Source organism: Choloepus didactylus, chromosome 2, assembly GCF_015220235.1.
Source record: "Choloepus didactylus isolate mChoDid1 chromosome 2, mChoDid1.pri, whole genome shotgun sequence".
Taxonomy (NCBI): Eukaryota; Metazoa; Chordata; class Mammalia; order Pilosa; family Megalonychidae; genus Choloepus; species Choloepus didactylus.
Window position 1 is genome coordinate 151,633,603 of NC_051308.1, and position 25,160 is coordinate 151,658,762.

General features: G+C 38.0%; 1 protein-coding gene across 13 annotated transcripts in view; it reads left to right on the forward strand.

Moving 5' to 3' along the window:
• ZNF644 (zinc finger protein 644) overlaps positions 1 to 25,160 on the forward strand; it is a 129,818-nt gene that overhangs the window by 75,996 nt on the left and 28,662 nt on the right. The window contains exons 1-2 of one of the 13 annotated variants that reach the window (XM_037826673.1): positions 13,389 to 13,427; positions 13,970 to 14,039. The exons of the other annotated variants lie outside the window; for them this stretch is intronic. The gene's annotated coding sequence lies outside the window, so the exon portion shown is untranslated. Of the gene's footprint in view, positions 1 to 13,388; positions 13,428 to 13,969; positions 14,040 to 25,160 lie in introns of those variants that run through there. 13 annotated transcript variants of the gene reach the window in all.

The window sequence follows — 25,160 nt, forward strand, 5'->3', positions numbered from 1 at the left end:
GTATATTTATTCTGTTTTCTAGGTTGCATTTACAACATGCAACATGGAGCTCTTGGGTCTTTTTTAAAATTGAAATATAATATATACAGAAAAGTGTATAAGATGTAAATATACAGCTCAGTGAATTACCACAAAGTAAATGCTTCATGACTACTACAGATCAAGAAATAGAATACCGCCAGCAACCTAGAAGCACCCTATGTTTTCCCCCACAATCATTACCCAATTCCTCTTTCCTGGAGTAACCAGGCTGACGTCAAAGAATATTGCTTACTTTTGCCTGTTTTTTGAATTTTATATAAATGGAACTGTATAGTAGTAATATTTTGTCTCTGGTTTATTTTGCTCAACATTATGTTTGGGAGATTCATATATGTTGTCAGATGCAACTGTAATTTGCTTGTATGATTTTATCACAGTTTATCCTTTCTACTGTTGAACATTTGGGTTAAATGATGCTACCATGAACATTCTTGTACATGTCTCTTGGTGAACATGTGTAGCATTTAGGCTGGGTGTATACCATGAGTGGAATAGCTCGGTCAATTCTGTAAGTTTGTTCAATTTTAGCAGGCAATGCAAAAGTTGTTTTCATAGTGGTGGTACTGATCCCATCAGGAGTATATAAGAGTTCTTGTTGCTTTCTGTCTTCACCAACACTTGGTATTAATAGTCTCTTTAATTTTAGCCCTTCTGGAGAATGCATTTTCCTGATTTCAAAAAATATTGAACACTTTTTCATAAGTTTATTGGTTGTTTGAATATCCTTTTTTCTGAAGTCTCTCCTCCATTCATTTAGCAAGAGCAGGGGACATTCAGTGAAAATTTTCACTTACAGAATTTCCATTGGCCTGTCTGAAGTGGATGTTCTGTGGGATTTTTTTATACCCAGCAGAGAGCAACATGATTAAACTGAAAGCACCAGTGTAGTTCTCATATGTGAGGAGCTACCTTTTTTTTAAGCTTTTCTCATTTTCTTTCATTATCACCAGTTTTACTATGATGCACCTCGGTTTAGATCTTAGAGGTTCTGGTGCTTCTACAAGCTGTGGCTCGATATCTTCTGTCAGTTTTAGAAAATTCTCAGCCATTAATTATTTCTCCAAATATTGCTCTGTCCTATTCTGTCTGTTTTCCTTCTGGGATTCCATTTAAATGTATGCTGGATCTTTTCACTTTATCTTTTTGGTTCTTAATATTTTTTCCATTTTCCATCCTACTGTCTCTCCTTGCTTCATTCTTGAGACTTCTTCCAACCTTTCTCTAGTTCACTAATTATTATTATCTCTTTGATTGTATGTAATTTGTCATTTAAACCCATCCACCTTGTTCTTAATTTCAGTTATTGTGTTTTTTGCTTGTAGAATTTCCATTTGGTGCTTTTATTAGGTTTTTAATTTTCTATTCAGATTCTCGATCTTTAGTTCCTTGAACATACACAGTATTTTATTTTAAAGGTTCCATCCAATAATTCCATTTTATGGACTCCTTATAGGTCTCTTACCATTACCTATTTTCTTCTTGTGGTTGTGGTCTTATTGCCTTGGATTCTCATGTATCTATTTGCTTATTTATTTATGTTGATGCCTGACACTGTATATGAAACATTGTGAAGATAATTTGATGCCTAAGATGACATTATTGAGAGGATCAGTGTTTGCCTCTAGTCACTGACTGTGGTCACCAGCATTCCAGGATCACTTTAATCCTCTTAACAGGAGGTAGGATGTTTAAAGCAGGGCTTATGTCTCTGCAAGGGCCTATTTTTAGTTCATCCCTGCTCCTAGGTATAGCCAGCCTCGTGGTCCCAAACCAAGGGTTGGGCATTTACCAGGCCCTTTCGCTTTGGCTGACCTTGGACTCTAATTTTTTATTCTTAAATTGTATGAAATCTTGTATCTGCAGACACTCTTAAGGCAAAGGCAGCTCCAATGCCAGGCTTGCTTTCTGAGTTTCCTTCATCTGGAATTTTGACCTCATGTTTCTTAACTCCCTTTTTAGTTTTCTGATGCATTTAAGCAGGTATTTTTTATATTGTCCATCTTCTCTAGTTCTCAGCAGAAGTGTTGGTCTGAATTACCTAGCCCATCTTACTGGAAATGAAGGTCCTTCTGTTTTTTTTTTTTTTGTTGTTTTTTTTTTTTAATTCAGTTTTATTGAAATATATTCACAAACCATACAGTCATCCATGGTATACAATCAACTGTTCACAGTATGATCATATAGTTATGCGTTCATCACCACAATCTATTTCTGAACATTTTCCTTACATCAGAAAGAATCAGAATAAGAATAAAAAATAAAAGTGAAAAGAGAATACCCAAACCATCCCCCCATCCCACCCTATTTGTCATTTAGTTTTTACTCCCATTTTTCTACTGATTTTTTTTCAATTTTTTAACTTTATCAAAAAATTAAAAACAAACAGGCAAACAAAACCCCACAACATTTCAAACAAAGCAATGGATTAAGGAAAACAAATAACCTAAAATAACTACTTTGCTTCCAATATGTTCCTACCATACCCCAAGAAAATTAATAAACCATGTCCAAACAGAGGAGTAAGAAAAACAAATAATCTAAAATAACTACATTGCTTCCAACATGTTCCTACCATACCCCAAGAAAATTAACAACCCTAAGAAAACAAAGGAATAAGAGAAAAAAAAAAACCTAAAATAACTCTATTGCTTCCAACATGATCTTACTATATCCAAGAAAGTTTACAAACCATAATCATTCCTGAGCATTCCCATAACATTGAGATTACCCTCCATAGTTTATCTGTTCTTATTAGATTATCATTCCCCCTCCACTAATTGGTATCTCTAGGTCCCCTACATTCTACAGTATAAAACATTGTACATTTTTCACAGAATTCACATTAGTGGTAACATACAATAGCTCTCTTTTTGTGCCTGGCTTATTTTGCTCAGCATTATGTCTTTTTTTTTTTTTTTTAATCTTCATTTTATTGAGATATATTCATATACCACGCAGTCATACAAAACAAATCGTACTTTTGATTGTTCACAGTACCATTACATAGTTGTACATTCATCATCCAAATCAATCCCTGACACCTTCATTAGCACACACACAAGAATAACAAGAATAATAATTAGAGTGAAAAAGAGCAATTGAAGTAAAAAAGAACACTGGGTACCTTTGTCTGTTTGTTTCCTTCCCCTATTTTTCTACTCATCCATCCATAAACTAGACGAAGTGGAGTGTGGTCCTTATGGCTTTCCCAATCCCCTTGTCACCCCTCATAAGCTACATTTTTATACAACTGTCTTCGAGATTCATGGGTTCTGGGTTGTAGTTTGATAGTTTCAGGTATCCACCACCAGCTACCCCAATTCTTTAGAACCTAAAAAGGGTTGTCTAAAGTGTGCGTAAGAGTGCCCACCAGAGTGACCTCTCGGCTCCTTTTGGATTCTCTCTGCCACTGAAGCTTATTTCATTTCCTTTCACATCCCCCTTTTGGTCAAGAAGATGTTCTCCGTCCCACGATGCCAGGTCTACATTCCTCCCCGGGAGTCATATTCTACGTTGCCAGGGAGATTCACTCCCCTGGGTGTCTGATCCCACGTAGGGGGGAGGGCAGTGATTTCACCTTTCAAGTTGGCTTAGCTAGAGAGACAGGGCCACATCTGAGCAACAAAGAGGCATTCGGGAGGAGGCTCTTAGGCACAACCATAGGGAGGCCTAGCCTCTCCTTTGCAGCAACCGTCTTCCCAAGGGTAAAACCTGTGGTAGAGGGCTCAACCCATCAAACCACCAGTCCCCTATGTCTGTGGTCATGTTAGCAACCATGGAGGTGGGGTAGGCGAATACCCCTGCATTCTCCACAGGCTCCTCAAGGGGGCACTGCATCTTTTTTTTTTCCTTTTTTTTTTTTTTTTTTTTTTTTTTTTTTAAATTTACCTTGTTTTTTAAATTAAGTGTATGGAAAAAAAGTTAAAAAGAAAACAAACATACAATAAAAGAACATTTCAAAGAAACCATAACAAAGGAGTAAGAAAAAGACAACTAACCTAAGATAACTGCTTAACTTCCAACATGTTCCTACTTTACCCCAAGAAAGTTACCTAATATAGCAACATTTCTGTGAACTTGCTCCTACTATATCCATCACAAATTAACAGACCATAGTCATTCCTGGGCATCCCCAGAACGTTAAATAGCTTATCTGTTCTTCTTGGATTATTGTTCCCCCTTCCTTAATTGCTCTCTATTGCTAGTTCCTCTACATTCTACATTATAAGCCATTTGTTTTACATTTTTCAAAGTTCACATTAGTGGTAGCATATAATATTTCTCTTTTTGTGCCTGGCTTATTTCGCTCAGCATTATGTCTTCAAGGTTCATCCATGTTGTCATATGTTTGACGAGATCGTTCCTTCTTACTGCCGCGTAGTATTCCATCGTGTGTATATACCACATTTTATTTATCCACTCATCTGTTGATGGACATTTGGGTTGTTTCCATCTCTTGGCAATTGTGAATAATGCTGCTATGAACATTGGCGTGCAGATATCTGTTCGTGTCACTGCTTTCCGATCTTCCGGGTATATCCCGAGAAGTGCAATCGCTGGATCGAATGGTAGCTCTATCTCTAGTTTTCTAAGGAACTGCCAGACTGACTTCCAGAGTGGCTGAACCATTATACAGTCCCACCAACAATGAATAAGAGTTCCAATTTCTCCACATCCCCTCCAGCATTTGTAGTTTCCTGTTTGTTTAATGGCAGCCATTCTAACCGGTGTTAGATGGTATCTCATTGTGGTCTTAATTTGCATCTCTCTAATAGCTAGTGAAGCTGAACATTTTTTCATGTGTTTCTTGGCCATTTGTATTTCCTCTTCAGAGAACTGTCTTTTCATATCTTTTGCCCATTTTATAATTGGGCTGTCTGTACTATTGTCATTGAGTTGTAGGATTTCTTTGTATATGCAAGATATCAGTCTTTTGTCAGATACATGGTTTCCAAAAATTTTTTCCCATTGAGTTGGCTGCCTCTTTACCTTTTTGAGAAATTCCTTTGAGGTGCAGAAACTTCTAAGCTTGAGGAGTTCCCATTTATCTATTTTCTCTTTTGTTGCTTGTGCTTTGGGTGTAAAGTCTAGGAAGTGGCCTCCTAATACAAGGTCTTGAAGATGTTTTCCTACATTATCTTCTAGGAGTTTAATGGTACTTTCTTTTATATTGAGATCTTTGGTCCATTTTGAGTTAATTTTTGTGTAGGGGGTGAGGTAGGGGTCCTCTTTCATTCTTTTGGATATGGATATCCAACTCTCCCAGCCCCATTTGTTGAAAAGACCATTATGGCTCAGTTCGGTGACTTTGGGGGCCTTATCAAAGATCAGTCGGCCATAGATCTGAGGGTCTATCTCTGAATTCTCAATTCGATTCCATTGATCTATATGTCTATCTTTGTGCCAGTACCATGCTGTTTTGGCAACTGTGGCTTTATAATAAGCTTCAAAGTCAGGGAGTGTAAGTCCTCCCACTTCGTTTTTCTTTTTTAAAGTGTCTTTAGCAATTCGAGGCATCTTCCCTTTCCAAATAAATTTGATAACTAGCTTTTCCAAGTCTGCAAAGTAGGTTGTTGGAATTTTGATTGGGATTGCATTGAATCTGTAGATGAGTTTGGGTAGAATTGACATCTTAATGACATTTAGCCTTCCTATCCATGAACATGGAATATTTTTCCATCTTTTAAGGTCCCCTTCTATTTCTTTTAGTAGAGTTATGTAGTTTTCTTTGTATAGGTCTTTTACATCTTTGGTTAAGTTTATTCCTAGGTACTTGATTTTTTTAGTTGCTAATGAAAATGGTATCTTTTTCTTGAGTGTCTCTTCAGTTTGTTCATTTCTAGCATATAGAAACATTACTGACTTATGTGCATTAATCTTGTATCCCGCTACTTTGCTAAATTTGTTTATTAGCTCTAGTAGGTGTATCGTTGATTTCTCAGGGTTTTCTAGATATAAGATCTATCATCTGCAAACAATGACAGTTTTACTTCTTCTTTTCCAATTTGGATGCCTTTTATTTCTTTGTCTTGCCGGATTGCCCTGGCTAGCGCTTCCAGCACAATGTTGAATAACAGTGGTGACAGCGGGCATCCTTGTCTTGTTCCTGATCTTAGAGGGAAGGCTTTCAGTCTCTCACCATTGAGTACTATGCTGGCTGTGGGTTTTTCATATATGCTCTTTATCATGTTGAGGAAGTTTCCTTCAATTCCTACCTTTTGAAGTGTTTTTATCAAAAACGGATGTTGGATTTTGTCAAATGCTTTTTCAGCATCTATTGAGATGATCAATTGATTTTTCCCTTTCGAGTTTTTAATGTGTTGTAATACATTGATTGTTTTTCTTATGTTGAACCATCCTTGCATGCCTGGAATGAACCCCACTTGGTCATGGTGTATGATTTTTTTAATGTGTCTTTGGATTCGATTTGCAAGTATTTTGTTGAGGATTTTTGCATCTATATTCATTAGGGAGATTGGCCGGTAGTTTTCCTTTTTTGTAGCATCTTTGCCTGGTTTTGGTATTAGATTGATGTTAGCTTCCTAAAATGAGTTAGGTAGTGTTCCATTTTTTTCAATGTTTTGAAAGAGTTTGAGTAAGATTGGTGTCAGTTCTTTCTGGAAAGTTTGGTAGAATTCCCCTGTGAAGCCATCTGGCCCTGGGCATTTATTTGTGGGAAGATTTTTGATGACTGATTGGATCTCTTTGCTTGTGATGGGTTGGTTGAGGTCTTCTATTTCTTCTCTGGTCAGTCTAGGTTGTTCATATGTTTCCAGGAAATTGTCCATTTCTTCTACATTATCCAGTTTGTTGCCATACAGTTGTTCATAATATCCTCTTATAATTTTTTTAATTTCTTCAGGATCTGCAGTTATGTCACCTTTTTCATTCATTATTTTGTTTATATGGGTCTTCTCTCTTTTTGATTTTGTCAGTCTAGCTAGGGGCTTGTCAATCTTGTTGATCTTCTCAAAGAACCAACTTTTGGTGATATTTATCCTTTCTATTGTTTTTTTGTTCTCTATGTCATTTATTTCGGCTTTAATCCTTGTTATTTCTTTTCTTGTACTTGGTTTAGGATTGGTTTGCTGTTCATTTTCTAGCTTCTTCAGTTGATCCATTAGTTCTTTGATTTTGGCTCTTTCTTCCTTTTTAATATATGCGTTTAGTGCTATAAATTTCCCCCTTAGCACTGCTTTTGCTGCATCCCATAGGTTTTGGTATGTTGTGTTCTCATTTTCATTCGTCTCTATATATTTAGCAATTTCTCTTGCTATTTCTTCTTTAACCCACTGATTGTTTAGGAGTGTGTTGTTTAACCTCCAGGTATTTGTGAATTTTCTAAGTCTCTGATGGTTATTGACTTCTAATTGTATTCCATTGTGGTCAGAGAATGTGCTTTGAATAATTTCAATCTTTTTAAATTTATTGAGGCTTGTTTTATGTCCCAGCATATGATCTATTCTGGAGAAAGTTCCGTGAGCACTAGAAAAGTATGTGTTTCCTGGTGATTTGGGATGTAATGTCCTGTAGATGTCTGTTAAATCTAATTCATTTATCAGATTGTTTAGGTTTTCAATTTCCTTATTGGTCTTCTGTCTGGTTGATCTATCTATAGGAGAGAGTGATGTGTTGAAGTCTCCCACAATTATTGTGGAAACATCAATTGCTTCCTTTAGTTTTGCCAATGTTTCTCTCATGTATTTTGTGGCACCTTGATTGGGTGCATAGACATTTACGATTGTTATTTCTTCTTGCTGAATTGCCCCTTTTATTAGTATGTAGTGGCCTTCTTTGTCTCTCAAAACATCCCTGCATTTGAAGTCTATTTTATCTGAGATTAATATTGCTACACCTGCTTTCTTTTGGCTGTAGCTTGCATGAAATATTTTTTTCCATCCTTTCACTTTCAGTTTCTTTGTGTCCCTGTGTCTAAGATGAGTCTCTTGTATGCAACATATTGATGGTTCATTTTTTTTGATCCATTCTGCGAATCTATATCTTTTAATTGGGGAGTTTAATCCATTTACATTCAACGTTAAAACCGTGAAGGCATTTCTTGAATCGGCCATCTTATCCTTTGGATTATGTTTGCCATATTTTTCCCTCTCTCTATTAATATCCTTTATTGTACCCATACCGAATCTCTTTAGTACTGAACCTTTCTCCAAGTCTCTCTGTCCTGTCTTTGTTTCTCTGTCTGTAGGCTCCCTTTAGTATCTCCAGTAGGGCAGGTCTCTTGTTAGCAAATTCTCTCAGCATTTCTTTGTCTGTGAAAAATTTAAGCTCTCCCTCAAATTTGAAGGAGAGCTTTGCTGGATAAAGTATTCTTGGCTGGAAATTCCTCTCACTCAGAATTTTAAATATATCGTGCCACTGCCTTCTCGCCTCCATGGTGGCTGCTGAGTAGTCACTACTTAGTCTTATGCTGTTTCCTTTGTATGTGGTGAATTGCTTTTCTCTTGCTGCTTTCAGAACTTGCTCCTTCTCTTCTATGTTTGACAGTGTGATCAGTATATGTCTCGGAGTGGGTTTTTTTGGATTTATTCTATTTGGAGTTCGCTGAGCATTTATGATTTGTGTATTTATGTTGTTTAGAAGATTTGGGAAGTTTTCCCCAACAATTTCTTTGAATACTCTTCCTAGACCTTTACCCTTTTCTTCCCCTTCTGGGACACCAATGAGTCTTATATTTGGACGTTTCATATCATCTATCATATCCCTGAGGTCCATTTCGAGTTTTTCAATTTTTTTCCCCATTCTTTCTTTTATGTTTTCATTTTCCATTCTGTCATCTTCCAGGTCACTGATTCGTTCTTCAACTTCCTCTAGTCTTGTACTATGAGTGTCCAGAATCTTTTTAATTTGGTCAACAGTTTCTTTAATTTCCATAAGATCATCCATTTTTTTATTTAGTCTTGCAATGTCTTCTTTATGCTCTTCTAGGGTCTTCTTGATTTCCTTCATATCCCGTACTAGGGTCTCATTGTTCATCTTTAGTTCTTTGAGTAGCTGCTCTAGGTGTGTCTCTTCTGGTCTTTTGATTTGGGTGCTTGGGCTTGGGTTATCCATATCGTCTGGTTTTTTCATATGCTTTATAATTTTCTGTTGTTTTTGGCCTCGTGGCATTTGCTGACCTTGATAGGGTTCTTTTAGGGTTTGTAGACCAGTTGAAGTCCTTATCTCTAATTTATCAGATCTACAGCTTCGTGGAGTACACTTTCTCTAACTTACCAGCAGGTGGCGTCCACGAGCCACCTGTTCTCCACAAGCCAGATCTCCCCTGCTTAGCCTTTTTGGTGAGTGGGGGAGTGAGTCTTGTGGGGCCCAATTGGTGTCCCAAGCTTGCGTGTGTAGTTGGTGTTGCCTGCCCTGTATGTGGGGCGTGTTTCTGGGCAGTCGGGGAGGGGGGGTGGCCCTAACAATCAAATCTCCCTGATGATCCTAGAGTTTTAAAGCTACTGCAATAGTCTAATCCTTCAGTTCAGTCCTGCCACAGTTTGTCTTTGCCACTGACCCACAAGTCTTTGGTATTGGCGTATGGCTCCTGAGACTTGCAAGTGGGCCCCTCTTCCAGGCTGTGCACCCCGGGTCATCTGTTGAGGGATGACTGTGCTATGTCGCAGGTGAGTGCCATCCCCCCAGGGTAGTTCTGGGCTGCTGGGCTGTGTTGGGAGGCTCCCAGTCTGCTCAAACGATGGCTGAATGGGGCTCTGTTAATTCACACTGCTCCCCCTTCCCAGCTCTGGGACATTCAGCTGAGGTTGCAGGGAAGGCTAATGTCCACGCCCAGTTTTGTGGTGTGTGCCTGTTATTTGAAGCACTTCCGTCACACTGGGTTGTCTGGGGCAGCTCTGGGCTATGGGGCTGGCGATGGGCAGGAGTGTTTCCTGTCCACCAGGATGGTGGCTGTGAGCGGACACCCCCCTTTTCTTGGGAAGTTGTGTTGTTTAGTGAATTTTCTCAGCCACTGGATTATTGCCTTTTGTCTCAGAGCGCTCTTAGTTCTGCTCTTGACTTGACGTGCCCAAATTTCAATTCTTTGAAGCTTTCTGTATTGAGCTTCTTAGAGTAATTGTTTTAGAAAAAGCAAAAAGGATTTAAAAAAAAAAAAAAAAAAAAAAAAAAAAAAACAACAACAAAAAAAAAACGGCCCTCCTCAGAGATCTAATGGGTTATTGAAATGCTAATAGACAAAGCAACCAGGGCCATTAAGGAAAGGTGCCCAGGGCAGAGAGATCAGCCTTGCTTCGGGATTTGCATATGCGCCTCAAGGCCTGATCTCCGCCCTTCCCCTTTCTGTGTTCACCAGAACTCCAAAAATCCTCTGCTTTTATTTTGGAGTTTTTCGTGTTGTTTTTTTTCTATGCCTGTCTCCTCTCTGCTGGGCTGGCTGCTCTCAGAGTCTCTGGTGTCTGGCCTCAGTCTATCTATGGTTGGAGTTTGAATCAGTAGAATGAGTTTCCGGTAAGAGCAGCCACTGCAATTCTCCCTTCTCCTTCCTGGAGCTGACAGCCCCTCCTCCCCCGGGACTGAGCCTGGCAGGGAGGGGCGCGGGTCCCCTGGCCGCAAAAACTTACAGATTTCGCTGATCTCAGCAGTTCCACGTTTTCATGAGTGTTGTATGAAGTATGCCCAAAGACAGATTGCTCTGTGGTGTCCAGTCCACGCAGTTCCTGGCTTTTTACCTACTTTCCTGGAGGAGTAACTAAAACATACAGCTCACCAGTCTGCCATCTTGCCCCGCCCTTCCCTGTATCCTTTTAAAAGATGATAGTTAACTATCTTGGTTGGGTAGGTGAATTTCTCATTAGAGTCCTGCGAAAGGAAGAAATCTAGCTGGGCATAGGGAACCAGAGAGGTTTGGGAGAAGAGTTGCTGTTCTTCCTTATTATCAGTAAAAACCTTACTTCATTAAGAAAGGTGTGGCTAGGTCTGCCTCTTATGGATTGTCCAAAACCCATTTCTCATCCCTATCCTAACACTTTCTGCCTTGTGTTATAATTCCATTCTTTCTTGTATCCTCATTGTACTTCATCTTCAAGCTCAGTGCTTTACAAAGAGTAATGCTCAATTAAACAGAAATATTAGAGGGAAAGATGGAAGCCCTGGATTAGACTGAAAATTCCCTGAGGGCAGTGTTTCTGTACTCCAAGGACTAGCATAGTACTTGACATGTACGTGCAAACACACAAACACGCGTTTATTAAATACTTACTATGAGTCATGTATTGTTGTCAGTGCTTTACTTATATTATTTAATCACTTAAGCTTCACAGCAACCATATGATATATAGGAACTGTTTTTATCCTTTTTTTAAAAGTGGAAAACAGGAATAGAGAAGAAATTGAGGTTCAGGATCATCTTGCTAGTAAGTAGGGAAATTAGAATTTGAACCTAGGCACTATAGTTCTGTGGCCTGCACTGTTAACCACTTAGTCATATTGTCCAAATACTAGTGCTTAATAAAAACTTTAATGAAGGATTGGAAGCAGTAGAAACTTTCCTGGACCAGGATTTGAGAAACATTGTATGGAAATATACTGCCTCAGCATATATATAGGTATAGATATAGATATAGATATATTTAAACCTTGTCTTTTTCAAGTTCTTGTATCTTTTAACCCAGATGAGATTGTTTACATTTGTAGAAAGTTCTAGAATAATTTGTAATTTAAAGGGTAACCTGTCTTGTATAGGTGTATTTAGAAGAATGTTTTAAGTTTCCAAATGGATAGATTTTGGCTGGGTCATAGGGTCTAGCCTTTTGTCCTGTATTTCTACTTTTGTTGCATGGTAGCCAGAGGGTATGGTTTACATTATTTCTTTTCATTTTGGAAATTTCTCTGTGGTTACCAAAATATATAGTTATATTTTATAGTTACATTTTCTCAGGGTTCCATCTGTGTTTTGGGAAAAAAAAATGTCTGTTGTTGTGTAGAGCTCTTTTATATATTTGATCTGTGGTCTTCAATCTTTTTTCTTTGTATAATCCTAAAAGAATTTTGAAAAATTAATGGCATTTTTAACTTGTCATCTGAAATTTTTTTCAAAGTGAAAGTAATTACTAGTGTTTATGAATTGCATACGTTTCTAAATATGTTTTCTTCAAAGTCTTCGCATCATAGACTTAATTCATTCAACTTACAGAGAAGTCTTACATGTCTGCCATGTAACGTATTTAACAAAGCCATTCTTCACAGCTGAATCAGTTGACCCTTTTCCAGTAAAAATCTAGCCTCACTTTTTAAATTTAAGTAAATATATTCATACATGCCCCTGTTGACAGCCTTCTCACTTCTGAATTTCAATTCCTAGACTAGGAAGCTGGGAGACAAGAGAGAGAGAAAAAGAGGTATGGAAAGAAAGAAAATGGAAGAGAAAGAGACAGACAGATATGGGAATCTTGCTTTGAGTTTTTCTCTTTTAACTAAGCTTCTGTGGCCTTCAATTTTTCTTATTCTCTGCTTTGCTGCCATGGCGTTCTGTCTTAAGGAACTCTGTATTCTCAAACCTTCTTTTATTTGGTTCCCCAGAATTTTTTACATGCCAGAGCAGTGTATAATACCAAGATTCTGGATGACACTCTTCTAGGCCCTTTGGATATGTAATTAACAAAACAGACAAAAATCTATGCGCTTGAAACTTTAGTTCTAGAGGAGGGATGCACAAACTATAACCATAGTAAGTATATTAAGTAGTGTGTTAGAAGGTGATCAGTGTTATGGGGTGGGATGGGGAAGGGTAGGCTTGTGTAAATAATTTGAGAATGCCAGCATGGAGGAGAAGGTGAAGGAGTTTGAGATGTAACTTTAAGTGGGGTGGTCCAGTTAGGCATCATTCATAAGAAGGTGGTTGACCAAAGACTTGTGCGAGATGAGGGAGGCTGCCATGAGATCATCTGAGAGAAAGAGCATTCCACCTGGGAATAGTGAATGCTAAGGCCTTAAGGTAGAAAAGAACATGATCCACGAATAGTAAGAGAGTCAGTGTAGCTAGATGTGCCAGTTTGGATGTGTTGTGTCCCCCAAGCGCCATTGTCTTTGATGTAGTCTTGTGGGGCGGTTGTTTTGGTGCTGATTACATTTGCTTGGAGTGTGCCCCACCCAGCTGTGGGTGATGACTCTGGTGGGATATTCCTGTGGAGGCGTGGCCCCACCCATTTAGGATGGGACTTGATCAGTGGAGCCATATAAATGAGCTAACTCAGGGAGAAGGAGCTCAGTGCAGCTTTGAGTGACATTTTGAAGAGGAGCAAGCTTGCTAGACAGGAACATCCTGGGAGAAAGCCATTTTGAAACCAGAACTTTGGAGCAGACGCCAGCCACGTGCCTTCCCAGCTAACAGAGGTTTTCCGGACACCATTGGCCATCCTCCAGTGAAGGTACCCGATTACTGATGTGTTACCTTGGACACTTTATAGCCATAAGACTGTAACTGTGTAGCCAAATAAACCCCCTTTTATAAAAGCCAATCCATCTCTGGTGTTTTGCATTCCACAGCATTAGCAAACTAGAATACTAGAGTAGAGTGAGTGAGTTGGAGAGAGGAGTATGATATGAGGTGAAAAAGAGTTAACTGAGACAGATCCAAGTAGGGCGTTATAGACTGTTCTAAGGATATTGTTTTCTTTTTTGTTTTTTTTCTGTTTTTTTTTTTTTTTGTCTGAGAGAAACAGGGAGCCATTGCAGGGTTTTGGGGGACATTATCTGTCTTGGGTTTTAAAAAGATTACTCTGGTTCCTGTGTTGAGAATAGGAAGTAGGGGGCAGGAAAGAGGTAGTAAAACCCAATTAGGAAACTATTGAAGTAATGCAGGGGAGAGATAAGGTACTTGGGAGTAGCAGTGGCAGTGGTGGAAAGTGATTGGATTTTGGATGTATTTTGAAGATAGTGACAATAGTATTTCCTGATGTCTTGGATATAGGGTGTGTGAAAAGAGAAGAATGAGGATTGCTCAAAGTTTATTGGCCTGCACAGCTAACTGATGGAGATGGGTAAGGCTGCAGATTTGTGTGTGGGACTCTTTCTTTTATAAAAGGAGAGAAGGGTGATCTCAAAAGAGGAGCTAGGGAAGGAGAGGTATAATATTGCAAATGTATTCTTTTACAGATAATTTTTAGGGAAAGAGTGCATATGGAAGTTGAGGATGTGAAAATTTGATATTCAAATGTGCATAACCCCTGAGAATTCTTTCAGTACTTTCAGGGGTACACATGACCCTGTTTGAGGACCACTGTATTAGATCAACTTTATTAATTATGTTATTAAAATCCTTGTTTTAATCTCCTGTGATTTTGGATTTGTCAGTTTCTCCTTGGACTTATAAAAAGTTTTTGATTTATATCTTTTTAAGACATTTTGTTGCATGCAAAGAGGTTTTGACTACTATATCTTCTTAGTGGATTTTTCATTTTATTTATGTATACTATTCTGCTCTAGCAAGTCCAGTGCTTTTTGTCTTGAATTCTATTTGATTTTTCTGATAGTAGGGACATCTTTCTTATTATTAACATTTTCCTAGTTAATCTTTTTTCATCATTTGATTTTTCAACCTCTGTTTGATGCTTTTATTAAAAATGTGTATATATAGCTAGACTTCAAAACAAAACAGTCCAAATGCCTTTTTCTTATATGAAATTTTCACTTGCATATTTATTGTGAATAGTGATTTCTTTGTGCTTCTTTCTGTCCTCTTTATTTTTGTTTTCTCTTGTTATTTTTATTATTGGACCAATTGAATTTTCTTCTGTTTTTTTTCTTTTATACAGTTGAAATTTCACTGTTTAAGATTTTTTAATTTTAACACATTTTTAAAAAGATTTTTTATCAGTGTCTTCTAGATTATCTTCTGTGTTGAAATCTTTTTCAGATCTTAAATTTATAGATTTTTTAATAACCATTTACATCTTATTTTGTAGGAAACATTTTTGAACAATTATCAACAGTTTCTTAGATTTAGTTAAATGTTTTAGTGGTTTAATTGCTCCCTAAAGTTTCTTGAATACTATGTTTTCCTTTTTCATGCATTCATTTCTCTTTATGCTTAAATATCTCCATGAACAATTTTCTGATCTGTGGATGGTAAACTTTTTGAACCCTTGCTTATCCAGAAATGTCTGTATTTTGTTCTTATGCTTGAGTGCTACTTTGGCTAGTTATGGAATTAAATATCTTCACATTTTTTGCCATCCTGTTGGAAAAAATTGTAAGGATGTGGGGAAACAGTCATTCTTAGATATTGGAGATAGACATGCAAATTGCTACAAACTTTGGGAAATGATTTAGAAATACATATTAAACTAAAAAATACACATACAACTTTAAAAAAATCTACATTATAGAAATAAAAACATAATTATACAACTATACAAGGATATTTATTGTAGTATATGTGTAGTATAATCCTATTTCTATAAGGTAGACACAAAACAAATGTGTGTGTATGTGTGTATGTATGTATATTTGTTTGTACAAACAAGAAAATGGAGTTAGAAAGATACACCATACTATTAAAATTAGTAACTGAAGTGGGAGAGAGTGGAAAGGTAGAGGAAATTGCAACAAATATGTTCTACTTTCATAACTCTTTGAGACAACTTGAATTTTTCCTTTTATTACCAGAGTTCTGAAGTTTGTCAATTGGTGTGTCTTTCATCTTGCTTAGTACTCAGTGAGAGCCCTTTTAAATCTGAAGATTTCCTTGTTTCTTGAGCTCTGAAATTTTTTGTGTGTCTTCTACTCTATAATGCCTATTGTCCTCTGTGATTCCTACTTGATACGTGTAACTTCTGGCTCTAGGCTTCATGTTTCTTACTTTCTAACCCCTTTTTAAAAGATCTTTGTTCTGAAAGAATACCTCAGTTCATCAGTTATATCCATTCTGCTCTTCAACCTTTGAATCTTTTTTTTTTTTTTTTTGGCTTTCTTTTGTTTTTAGTAATTTTTCACTTCAATGTTCTTTGTCACGCAGTCTCCCAAAGGAGACTATGCTATTTTATTTATAATACAATAGTTTATAAAATTTGAGATATTTAAGTATAAAGTATATTTATTTCCTTCTTGTTCTTCTAGTGATTAACCTTATAATTTTAACAAACATTTAAATTTGTATATTCCTGTCACTGTTAAGAATACTTAGTACTATATCCTCATTTTTTATATAGTATAATAAAAAGACCCTTAGCACACTCATTTTATCCATTTCCAGAACCCACCCCCTACATGCTCAACCTCTTTGAAAAGTTTTTTTCTGCAATGGTGAGCGGTAAACTTAGAGACTTTATGAACCATTATATTTGAATATTATTTAATTTATTTAGAATTTTAGGGTCAAAATAATTTTTGCCCCAGTTTGAAGTTGCTACTGCATTGACTTAACACTGTCTTGACAATGTAAAGTCTCATGCTACTGATACATATACTATCGCATAAAACCTGTATTTAGTGTGTGTGTGTGTGTGTGTGTGTGTGTGTGTGTGTGTGTGTGTTGTTCTATTTGAGATTGGTATCTCTATTCTTTCCAGGAGCCCATCCCTGTATCTGTTCTAGTTTGTGGTTTTTATCTGCCCTAGTATGTCTCACTCTTCTGGTCTGTGTACTTTCATTTCGTTGGGATTTTATGAAAGAAAATAAATTCATGTCCTTGATATATCAGTAAGAACCAGAAACCTTTAATAATAAATTCTGAGGGGCCACTTCATACCTTTTTTCTTTTTTTTTTTAATCTTCATTTTATTGAGATATATTCACATACCACGCAGTCCTACAAAACAAATCGTACATTCGATTGTTCACATACCATTACATAGTTGTACATTCATCACCTAAATCACTCCCTGACACCTTCATTAGCACACACACAAAAATAACAAGAATAATAATTAAAATGAAAAAGAACAATTAAAGTAAAAAAGAACACTGGGTACCTTTGTCTGTTTGTTTGTTTCCTTCCCCTATTTTTCTACTCATCCATCCATAAACTAGACAAAGTGGAGTGCGGTCCTTATGGCTTTCCCAATCCCATTGTCACCCCTCATAAGCTACATTTTTATACAATTATCTTCAAGATTCATGGGTTCTGGGTTGTAGTTTGATAGTTTCAGGTATCCACCACCAGCTACCCAATTCTTTAGAACCTAAAAAGGGTTGTCTAAATTGTGCGTAAGAGTGCCCACCAGAGTGACCTCTCGGCTCCTTTTGGAATCTCTCTGCCACTCAAGCTTATTTCATTTCCTTTCACATCCCCCTTTTGGTCAAGAAGATGTTCTCCGTCCCACGATGCCAGGTCTACATTCCTCCCCGGGAGTCATATTCCACGTTGCCAGGGAGATTCACTCCCCTGGGTGTCTGATCCCACGTAGGGGGGAGGGCAGTGATTTCACCTTTCAAGTTGGCTTAGCCAGAGAGAGAGGGCCACATCTGAGCAACAAAGAGGCATTCGGGAGGAGGCTCTTAGGCACAAATACAGGGAGGCCTAGCCTCTCCTTTACAGCAACTGTCTTCCCAAGGGTAAAACCTATGGTAGAGGGCTCAACCCATCAAACCACCAGTCCCCTATGTCTGTGGTCATGTTAGCAACCATCGAGGTGGGGTAGGCCAATACCCCTGCATTCTCCACAGGCTCCTCAAGGGGGTACTACATATTTTTTTCCCTTTTATTTTAAAATTTTTTTCTTTGTTAAATCAACTGTATGAAAAAAAAAAAATACAAGAACATTTCAAAGAGACCATAACAAGGGAGTAAGAAAAAGACAACTAACCTAAGATAACTACTTTACTTTCAACATGTTCCTGCTTTACCCCAAGAAAGTTACCTAATATAACAACATTTCTGTGAACTTGTTCCTACTATACCCATCAGAAATTAACAGACCATAGTCATTCCTGGACATCCCCAGAACGTTAAATAGCTTATCTGTTCTTCTTGGATTATTGTTCCCCCTTCCTTAATTGCTCTCTGTTGCTAGTTCCCCTACATTCTACATTATAAACCATTTGTTTTACATTTTTCAAAGTTCACATTAGTGGTAGCATATAATATTTCTCTTTTTGTGCCTGGTTTATTTCGCTCAGCATTATGTCTTCAAGGTTCATCCATGTTGTCATATGTTTCACGAGATCGTTCCTTCTTACTGTCGTGTAGTATTCCATCGTGTGTATATACCACATTTTATTTATCCACTCATCTGTTGAAGGACATTTGGGTTGTTTCCATCTCTTGGCAATTGTGAATAATGCTGCTATGAACATTGGCGTGCAGATATCTGTTCGTGTCACTGCTTTCCGATCTTCCGGGTATATACGGAGAAGTGCAATCGCTGGATCGAATGGTAACTCTATATCTAATTTTCTAAGGAACTGCCAGACTGACTTCCAGAGTGGCTGAACCATTATACAGTCCCACCAACAATGAATAAGAGTTCCAATTTCTCCACATCCCCTCCAGCATTTGTAGTTTCCTGTTTGTTTAATGGCAGCCACTCTAATCGGTGTTAGATGGTATCTCATTGTGGTCTTAATTTGCATCTCTCTAATAGCTAGTGAAGCTGAACATTTTTTCATGTGTTTCTTGGCCATTTGTATTTCCTCTTCAGAGAACTGTCTTTTCATATCTTTTGCCCATTTTATAATTGGGCTGTCTGTACTGTTGTCATTGAGTTGTAGGATTTCTTTGTATATGCAAGATATCAGTCTTTTGTCAGATACATGGTTTCCAAAAATTTTTTCCCATTGAGTTGGCTGCCTCTTTACCTTTTTGAGAAATTCCTTTGAGGTGCAGAAACTTCTAAGCTTGAGGAGTTCCCATTTATCTATTTTTTCTTTTGTTGCTTGTGCTTTGGGTGTAAAGTCTAGGAAGTGGCCACCTAATACAAGGTCTTGAAGATGTTTCCCTACATTATCTTCTAGGAGTTTTATGGTACTTTCTTTTATATTGAGATCTTTGGTCCATTTTGAGTTAATTTTTGTGTAGGGGGTGAGGTAGTGGTCTTCTTTCATTCTTTTGGATATGGATATCCAACTCTCCCAGCCCCATTTGTTGAAAAGACCATTATGACTCAGTTCAGTGACTTTGGGGGCCTTATCAAAGATCAGTCGGCCATAGATCTGAGGGTCTATCTCTGAATTCTCAATTCGATTCCATTGATCTGTATGTCTGTCTTTGTGCCAGTACCATGCTGTTTTGACAACCGTGGCTTTATAATAAGCTTCAAAGTCAGGGAGTGTAAGTCCTCCCACTTCGTTTTTCTTTTTCAGAGTGTCTTTAGCAATTCGAGGCATCTTCCCTTTCCAAATAAATTTGATAACTAGCTTTCCAAGTCTGCAAAGTAGGTTGTTGGAATTTTGATTGGGATTGCATTGAATCTGTAGATGAGTTTGGGTAGAATTGACATCTTAATGACATTTAGTCTTCCTATCCATGAACATGGAATATTTTTCCATCTTTTAAGGTCCCCTTCTATTTCTTTTAGTAGAGTTATGTAGTTTTCTTTGTATAGGTCTTTTACATCTTTGGTTAAGTTTATTCCTAGGTACTTGATTTTTTCAGTTGCTATTGAAAATGGTATCTTTTTCTTGAGTGTCTCTTCAGTTTGTTCATTTCTAGCATATAGAAACATTACTGACTTATGTGCATTAATCTTGTATCCCGCGACTTTGCTAAATTTGTTTATTAGCTCTAGTAGCTATATCGTCGATTTCTCAGGGTTTTCCAGATATAAGATCATATCATCTGCAAACAATGACAGTTTTACTTCTTCTTTTCCAATTTGGATGCCTTTTATTTCTTTGTCTTGCCGGATTGCCCTGGCTAGCACTTCCAGCACAATGTTGAATAACAGTGGTGACAGCGGGCATCCTTGTCTTGTTCCTGATCTTAGGGGGAAGGCTTTCAGTCTCTCACCATTGAGTATTATGCTGGCTGTGGGTTTTTCATATATGCTCTTTATCATATTGAGGAAGTTTCCTTCAATTCCTACCTTTTGAAGTGTTTTTATCAAAAATGGATGTTGGATTTTGTCAAATGCTTTTTCAGCATCTATTGAGATGATCATTTGATTTTTCCCTTTCAAGTTTTTAATGTGTTGTAATACATTGATTGATTTTTTTATGTTGAGCCATCCTTGCATGCCTGGAATGAACCCCACTTGGTCATGGTGTATGATTTTTTTAATGTGTCTTTGGATTCGAATTGCAAGTATTTTGTTGAGGATTTTTGCATCTATATTCATTAGGGAGATTGGCCGGTAGTTTTCCTTTTTTGTAGCATCTTTGCCTGGTTTTGGTATTAGATTGATGTTAGCTTCCTAAAATGAGTTAGGTAGTGTTCCATTTTTTTCAATGTTTTGAAAGAGTTTGAGTAAGATTGGTGTCAGTTCTTTCTGGAAAGTTTGGTAGAATTCCCCTGTGAAGCCATCTGGCCCTGGGCATTTATTTGTGGGAAGCTTTTTGATGACTGATTGGATCTCTTTGCTTGTGATGGGTTGGTTGAGGTCTTCTATTTCTTCTCTGGTCAGTCTAGGTTGTTCATATGTTTCCAGGAAATTGTCCATTTCTTCTACATTATCCAGTGTGTTGCCATACAGTTGTTCATAATATCCTCTTATAATTTTTTTAATTTCTTCGGGATCTGCAGTTATGTCACCTTTTTCATTCATTATTTTGTTGATATGGGTCTTCTCTCTTTTTGATTTTGTCAGTCTAGCTATGGGCTTGTCAATCTTGTTGATCTTCTCAAAGAACCAACTTTTGGTGATATTTATCCTCTCTATTGTTTTTTTGTTCTCTATGTCATTTATTTCTGCTTTAATCCTTGTTATTTCTTTTCTTGTACTTGGTTTAGGATTGGTTTGCTGTTTATTTTCTTGCTTCTTCAGTTGATCCATTAGTTCTTTGATTTTGGCTCTTTCTTCCTTTTTAATATATGCGTTTAGTGCTATAAATTTCCCCCTTAGCACTGCTTTTGCTGCATCCCATAGGTTTTGGTATGTTGTGTTCTCATTTTCATTCGTCTCTATATATTTAGCAATTTCTCTTGCTATTTCTTCTTTAACCCACTGATTGTTTAGGAGTGTGTTGTTTAACCTCCAGGTATTTGTGAATTTTCCAAGTCTCTGATGGTTATTGACTTCTAATTGTATTCAATTGTGGTCAGAGAATGTGCTTTGAATAATTTCAATCTTTTTAAATTTATTGAGGCTTGTTTTATGGCCCAGCATATGATCTATTCTGGAGAACGTTCCGTGAGCACTAGAAAAGTATGTGTATCCTGGTGATTTGGGATGTAATGTCCTGTATATGTCTGTTAAATCTAATTCACATATCAGATTGTTTAGGTTTTCAGTTTCCTTATTGGTCTTCTGTCTGGTTGATCTATCTATAGGAGAGAGTGATGTGTTGAAGTCTCCCACAATTATTGTGGAAACATCAATTGCTTCCTTTAGTTTTGCCAGTGTTTCTCTCATGTATTTTGTGGCACCTTGACTGGGTGCATAGACATTTACGATTGTTATTTCTTCTTGCTGAATTGCCCCTTTTATTAGTATGTAGTGGCGTTCTCTGTCTCTCAAAACATCCCTGCATTTGAAGTCTATTTTATCTGAGATTAATATTGCTACACCTGCTTTCTTTTGGCTGTAGCTTGCATGAAATATTTTTTTCCATCCTTTCACTTTCAGTTTCTTTGTGTCCCTATGTCTAAGATGAGTCTCTTGTATGCAACATATTGATGGTTCATTTTTTTTTGATCCATTCTGCGAATCTGTATCTTTTAATTGGGGAGTTTAATCCATTTACATTCAACGTTATAACCGTGAAGGCGTTTCTTGAATCAGCCATCTTATCCTTTGGTTTATGTTTGCCATATTTTTCCCGTCTCTCTATTAATATCCTTTGTTGTACCCTTACCGAATCTCTTTAGTACTGAACCTTTCTCCAAGTCTCTCTGTCCTGTCTTTGTTTCTCTGTCTGTAGGGCTCCCTTTAGTATCTCCAGTAGGGCAGGTCTCTTGTTAGCAAATTCTCTCAGCATTTGTTTGTCTGTGAAAAATTTAAGCTCTCCCTCAAATTTGAAGGAGAGCTTTGCTGGATAAAGTATTCTTGGCTGGAAATTTTTCTCACTCAGAATTTTAAATATATCGTGCCACTGCCTTCTCGCCTCCATGGTGGCTGCTGAGTAGTCACTACTTAGTCTTATGCTGTTTCCTTTGTATGTGGTGAATTGCTTTTCTCTTGCTGCTTTCAGAACTTGCTCCTTCTCTTCTGTGTTTGACAGTGTGATCAGTATATGTCTTGGAGTGGGTTTATTTGGATTTATTCTATTTGGAGTTCGCTGAGCATTTATGATTTGTGTATTTATGTTGTTTAGAAGATTTGGGAAGTTTTCCCCAACAATTTCTTTGAATACTCTTCCTAGACCTTTACCCTTTTCTTCCCCTTCTGGGACACCAATGAGTCTTATATTTGGACGTTTCATATTATCTATCATATCCCTGAGGTCCATTTCGATTTTTTCAATTTTTTTCCCCATTCTTTCTTTTATGCTTTCATTTTCCATTCTGTCATCTTCCAGGTCACTGATTCGTTCTTCAACTTCCTCTAGTCTTGTACTATGAGTGTCCAGAATCTTTTTAATTTGGTCAACAGTTTCTTTAATTTCCATAAGATCATCCATTTTTTTATTTAGTCTTGCAATGTCTTCTTTATGCTCTTCTATAGTCTTCTTGATTTCCTTCATATCCCGTACCATGGTCTCATTGTTCATCTTTAGTTCTTTGAGTAGCTGCTCTAGGTGCTGTGTCTCTTCTGGTCTTTTGATTTGGGTGCTTGGGCTTGGGTTATCCATATCGTCTGGTTTTTTCATATGCTTTATAATTTTCTGTTGTTTTTGGCCTCGTGGCATTTGCTGAACTTGATAGGGTTCTTTTAGGGTTTGTAGACCTATTGAAGTCCTTATCTCTAATTTATCAGATCTACAGCTTCGTGGAGTACACTTTCTCTAACTAACCAGCAGGTGGCGTCCACGAGCCACCTGTTCTCCACAAGCCAGTTCTCCCCTGCTTAGCGTTTTTGGTGAGTGGGGGAGTGAGTCTTGTGGGGCCCAATTGGTGTACCAAGCTTGCGTGTGTAGTTGGTGTTGCCTGCCCTGTATGTGGGGCGTGTTTCTGGGCAGTCGGGGATGGGGGGTGGCCCTAACAATCAAATCTCCCTGGTGATCCTAGAATTTTAAAGCTGGTGCAATAGTCTAATCCTTCAGTTCAGTCCTGCCACAGTTTGTCTCTGCCACTGACCCACAAGTCCTTGGTATTGGTGTATGGCTCCTGAGACTTGCAAGTGGGCCCCTCTTCCAGGCTGTGTACCCCGGGTCCTCTGTTGAGGGATGACTGTGCTATGTCACAGGTGAGTGCTGTCCCCTCAGGGCAGTCCTGGGCTGCTGGGCTGTGTAGGGAGGCTCACAGTCTGCTCAAATGATGGCTGAATGGGGCTTTGTTAATTCACACTGCTCCACCTTCCCAACTCTGGGACAATCAACTGAGGTTGCAGGGAAGGCTAATGTCCACGCCCAGTTTTGTGGTGTGTGCCTGTTATTTGAAGCCCTTCCATCACACTGGGTTGTCTGGGGCAGCTCTGGGCTATGGGGCTGGCGATGGGCAGGAGTGTTTCCTGTCCACCAGGATGGTGGCTGTGAGCGGACACCCCCCTTTTCTTGGGAAGTTGTGGTGTTTAGTGAATTTTCTCAGCCACTGGATTATTGCCTTTTGTCTCAGAGCTCTCTTAGTTCTGCTCTTGACTTGACGTGCCCAAATTGAAAGTCTTTGAAGCTTTCTGTATTTGGCTTCTTAGAGTAATTGTTTTAGAAAAAGAAAAAAGGATTAAAAAAAAAAAATAAAAGTGTCCTCCTCAGAGATCTAATGGGTTATTGAAATGCTAAGAGACAAAGCAACCAGGGCCATTAAGGAATGGTGCACAGGGCAGAGAGATTGGCTTTTCTTCGGGATTTGCATATGCGCCTCAAGGCCTGAGCTCCGCCCTTCCCCTTTCTGTGTTCACCAGAACTCAAAAAATCCTCTGCTTTTATTTTGGAGTTTTTCGTGTTGTTTTTTTTTTTTCTATGCCTGTCTCCTCTCTGCTGGGCTGGCTGCTCACAGATTCTCTGGTGTCTGGTCTCTGTCTGTCTATGGTTGGAGTCTGATCAGTAGAATGAGTTTCCGATAAGAGCAGCCACTGCAGTTCTCCCTTCTCCTTCCCGGAGCTGACAGCCCCTCCTCCCACGGGACTGAGCCTGGCAGGGAGGGGCGCGGGTCCCCTGGCTGCAAAAACTTACAGATTTCGCTGATCTCAGCAGTTCGACATTTTCATGAGTGTTGTATGAAGTATGCCCAAAGACAGATTGCTCTGTGGTGTCCAGTCCACACAGTTCCTGGCTTTCTACCTACTTTCCTGGAGGAGTAACTACAACATACAGCTCACCAGTCTTCCATCTTGCCCCGCCTCCTCCCCCAGGATCAGACAAAGTTTTTTAATAGTGAAATTCTCTTTGCCTTTCAGAATTATTTCAGTTGTAAAGCAGCTAATCTTATACACATATGTAGTATTTGTTTCGTCCCTTTGAGTATTTTTTATGATCTCTAGTTTCAATTCTAATATAATTATATGCTTTGCATTCCTAGGACATTCAACAGTCTCACTTCTTTTGTAGTTATTGGACATGATGGGTTAATATTCATAAAAAAGATCTCAAAACTGAGCACAAATTCAGCAAACGCATCATAGATTGACGAACTTTGAAAAATCCATAGTAAAATGACAGTATATGGCAGTTAGTGCTCACTGTTGGTTGAGGACAAAGTTGACACATTAGCTCTGGAATATAGAATTGATACATCTCAGTTTGGTATCTTGGTTCCTTTTGAGGTTTTTAAATTAAAGATTTGAAAAGATTTATTTGACAGTGAGCTGACCTGTGTTAATTATATAATTATGGTCAAAAGTTTGATCAGTTCGAAAAATATATAATGAAGTTATCACTCATTTTATTTAAAAAAAAACGTGAACTGTTGTTTGAGCTGTTACATACATGCATCATTTACCCTATCAAAGCTGAAACCATCACTTATCTTT